General features: G+C 36.3%; 1 pseudogene across 1 annotated transcript; it reads left to right on the top strand.

Moving 5' to 3' along the window:
- Nucleotides 1-636: 636 nt before the first annotated feature.
- LOC308415608 (stress-70 protein, mitochondrial-like) lies at nucleotides 637-2,575 on the top strand (annotated as a pseudogene). Its single transcript has 2 exons — nucleotides 637-1,137; nucleotides 1,184-2,575. The product of its transcript is annotated as a stress-70 protein, mitochondrial-like (transcript).
- Nucleotides 2,576-4,340: the final 1,765 nt, after the last annotated feature.

Below are 4,340 nucleotides of genomic sequence, written 5' to 3'. Positions count from 1 at the left end.
TATACTGAAAATGGACATCTTACTCAAAATAATCTAAGATTCAATTCAATCCCTATCAAAATTCCAACACAAATCTTAACAGAAAGTGAAAGGACAACTTTTAGCTTTTATGGAAATACAAAAGTACTATGAGAGCTAAAACAGTTCTGAATAAGAAACTGCTATAGATATCATCATCTCTAATTTCAAGTTGTTCTACAGAGAGCCATAACAATGATAAAAACAACATAGTATCAGCATAAAAACAGACATATTGTTCAATGGAATCAAATTGAAGTCTCAGATGTAATTCACACAACTATGGGGACTTTACTTTTGACAAAGAAGTGAAAAATACACATTGGGGGGAAAAAGCAGCATTTTAAAGAAATAGTTCTGGTCAAACTGGATGACTTCATGTAGAAAAATGCAAATATATCCATATTTATTACTCTACCCACCCCCAAAATACTCAACTGCAGGAGGAATTTTCTTAACAGTGAATATATTAACAAATATATTTTGAGCCTGTGACTACTAGTTAAAACTTCAGTAAACATGTTTGGAGGATTCCAGAAGTGTAGCCACTACTGTGCCAGCAGCTCCGGGCCTGTGGGGTGTTGGTTCTCACCCTTGTACCTCTACTGCCCAACCACCATGATAAGTACCAGCAGATCCATGGCTGCGCATCTTGTGGGTACCACAGCATCTTGGAGTCCCATATCCTCCAGTCACCAGATCAGAAGCAATTAAGGGTAAAGTGGTTGGTATTGATTTGGGTACTACTAACTCCTGTGTGGTCATTATGGAGGGCAAACAACCAAAATTCCTGAATAATGTTGAATGTGTCAGAACTACCCCTTCTATGGTTGCCTTTATAGCAGCTGGGGAACGACTTGTTGGTATGCCAGAATATGTCAAGCTGTCAGCAACCCAAACCATATCTTCTATGCTATTAAGCATCTTATTGGATGATGGTACGATGACCCTGAAGTACAGAAAGATACTGAGAATGTTCTCTTTAAAATTGCCCATGCCTCCAATGGTGATGCCTAGATTTAGGCTCTTGGAAAACTCTACTCTCCAAGTCAGATTGGAGTACTTGTGTTGATGAAGATGAAAGAGATTGCAGAAAATTACTTGGGCCATATAGCAAATAAATAAATAAATAAATAAATAAATAAATAAACAAATAAATAAATAGAATGCTGTGATCACAGTCCCTGCTTATTTCAATGGCTCACAGGTACAAGCCACTAAGGATGCTGGCCAGATATCTGGGACAAATGTGCTTCAAGTGATCAATCTGAGATAAAGTCACTGCTGAGTATGATTTAGGTGGTGGAACCTTTGACATTTCTACCCTGGAAATTCAAAAAAAAAAAGAGTGTTTGAGGTGAAATCTATTCTCTTAAGAGGTGAAGACTTTGATCAAGCTTTGTTACAGCACATTGTCAAGGAGTTCAAGAAGAAGACAGGGGTTGATTTGACAAAGACAACACGGCATTTCAGAGGGCTCAGGAAGCTGCTGAGAAGGCTAAGTGTGAACTCTCCTCATCAACTTGCAATCCTTACAATGGACGCTGCTGGACAAAGCATTTGAATATGAAGCTGACTCGAGCTCAGTTTGATGGCATTATCACAGATCTAATCAAGAGAACTATTGCTCTGTGTCAGAAAGCTACACAGGATGCAGAAGTCAGCAATAGTGACATAGGAGAAGCGATTCTGGTTGGTGGCATGACAGGAATGCCCAAGGTTCAGAAGACTGTGCAAGATATTTTTGGCAGAGCCCCAAATAAAACTGTTAATCCTGATAGTACTGTAGCTATTGGAGCTGCCATTCAGGGAGTTATATTGGCTGATGATGTTACAGATGTACTACTCCTGGATGTCACTCTCCTCTCCCTGGGTATTGAGACACTGGGAGGTATCTTTACCAAAATTATTAATAGGAACAACACTATTCCAACAAAAAAGCCTGGTGATTTTTTTTTACCACTGCTAATGGACAAACTCAAGTCGAGATTAAAGTGTGTCAGGGAAATGAGCAATGGACAGACAACAAACTTCTAGGAGAGTTCACTTCAATTGGAATTCCTCCAGCCCCTTGTGGAGTGCCTCAGATTGAAGTATCTTTTGACATTGATGCCAATGTTCACATTTCTGTCAAAGATAAATGAATAGGATGTGAGCAACGGATTGTAATCCAGTCTTCTGGTGGATTAAGCAAAAATGATATTGAAAATCTGGTTAGAATTGCGGAGAAGAATGCTGAGGAAGACCAGAGAAAAAGGGAGTATGTTGAAGCAGTTAATTTGGCTAAAGAAATTATTCATGACACAGGAACCAAGATGGAAGAATTTGAGGACCAGTTGCCTACTTATGAGTGAAACAAGCTAAAGGAAGAGATTTTTAAAATGAGGAAACTTCTTGCTCTTAAGGACAGTGAAACAGGAAAAAACATTAGTTAGGCAGCATCTTCCCTTCAGCAGGCATCATTGAAACTCTTCAAAATGGCATATAAAAAGGGAAAGGCTCTGCAAGTTCTGGCACTGGGGAACAGAAGGAAGATCAGAAGGAAGAGAAACAGTGATAGTGACAGTGTATTGTGGAGCCAGAAGGATGACATACTATGAAGTTTGGGAGTAAAGGGTCTTCCTGAGCAGAAAAGGGCAAACTTCAGTCTTTTTACTGCATTTTGTCAGTATTCTGTCAAACATATAATTTCCTTAATATATAAATTCAGTGACAATTGGTAACTCATTTAATGGGTAATAAAGTCAGCAATAGCAGGTTTATACTGTTCTGTCACTAGCCTGTTATTTTCAGCTGCATGTAAAGGGGTGGAATGGGGTTATGTGCCAAACATTATTAAGATGAATCTGGTTTGTGCTGAAGTGGCTGTGTTTTCAAGATGGGAAGCCCACATTTCACATGTACTGGGGGTAGTTTGTCATGGACCTTGAATTGAGATCATATGCAGATGCCTGTTGGCCAGGAACACTGCAATGAAGAATGAGCCATCTATACATTTGCTTCTTTAACTGATGACTTGCTAGGCTAAGCTACCTGTGCCATGGTCTATAGGTGCAAAAGCTATGTCAATGGATAACAGCTGTGTTAGCCTTAGCTTAAAGTGATATATGATAAGCCTCTCATGGGTTTAAGGCATGCTTCCAGCTACCTACCCTCTTGGTTGGCCAGTGTCTGGTATGTATATCTTTTTATGATTGTTCCTTTTCCATTCATTCTGGAATTTTTAAAAACAAAATTTTGAAAGTCTAAGAAACAAAACAAAACAACAATAAAAACCAGTAAATAATTGTTTTGGGATTTTGATGGGAATTGTGCTGAATCTTTAATTTGTTTCCAGTAAGATGGCCATTTTCCCTATGTTAATCCATCAGCATGGAAAATAATTATACACCTTGAATGGATAATGATTAACCAGGGTTTTTCTTGGTTTCTTGTGACTTGCTGCTAGAAAAGAAAGAATTTCACATTATGTCATTGCTACCAAGGACAGATAGAAAGGTGAACTGGCCATGGCTACATTTTTGTTGCTGAAGTAAAATACTATAGCTAAAACCTATTTATGGAAGAAACAGTGTATTTGGACTTTCATTTCTGGTGGGTCAGGCTCTGTTATATTAATTAGACAAAGGAGAGCATCAGGCAATAGGAACATATTGGTAATTACTTAATAATTATCATTCTTCATACTAATTTTCATCTAATCAAACTTCTAGTGTTTAAATGTTAACTAGGAATTTAAAGATTATTATTCAACTATTTTCTAAAATCCAAAGCAAAGTTTTTTTTAAATATTTTCTATGACATTACCAAATTTATAGTATAAAAAGAATAATGATTTCAATCATAATATGGTACTTTGTGTTTAATATTTTAGATTTTTTTCATACCTTGATAGAAAGACATTAGCTTAAATTTTGATTTTTCACAGAAGACTATACAAGGTTACTCTGAAAATAAGAGTTTGTAAAAGACTTCTTTATTACTTCTTAATACTCCAGTGTGGAGTCACTAATGAGCTATAAATGTTTGAATTTAAAATCAATAAGTGAAGCAAAATAAAATGTTTTATTTCTTTTCTTCAAATGTAAAATTAAACAGATCTTCATTTTGACAAGAGAGACAACCTACTGAAGAATGCCAAAACAGTTTTTACATTGTGTTAAGTTTGCTTAATATGCCACAAATTAATTTTTCTTTAAAAAATTAATATTCTGTAACTGTCATTTAGAAAATGTGAAGGTATTTTATTATTTCATATGGAATGATGTCAGTATAACTACTCATTTTTTATGAGTGTAAGGAATTGACTGCTATTCCCAGAA

Source organism: Micromys minutus, assembly GCF_963924665.1.
Source record: "Micromys minutus genome assembly, chromosome: X".
In the NCBI taxonomy this organism is placed as follows: Eukaryota; Metazoa; Chordata; class Mammalia; order Rodentia; family Muridae; genus Micromys; species Micromys minutus.
The sequence above is the reverse complement of the archived record's forward strand: the minus strand, read 5'-3'. Positions and strand labels throughout refer to the sequence as shown.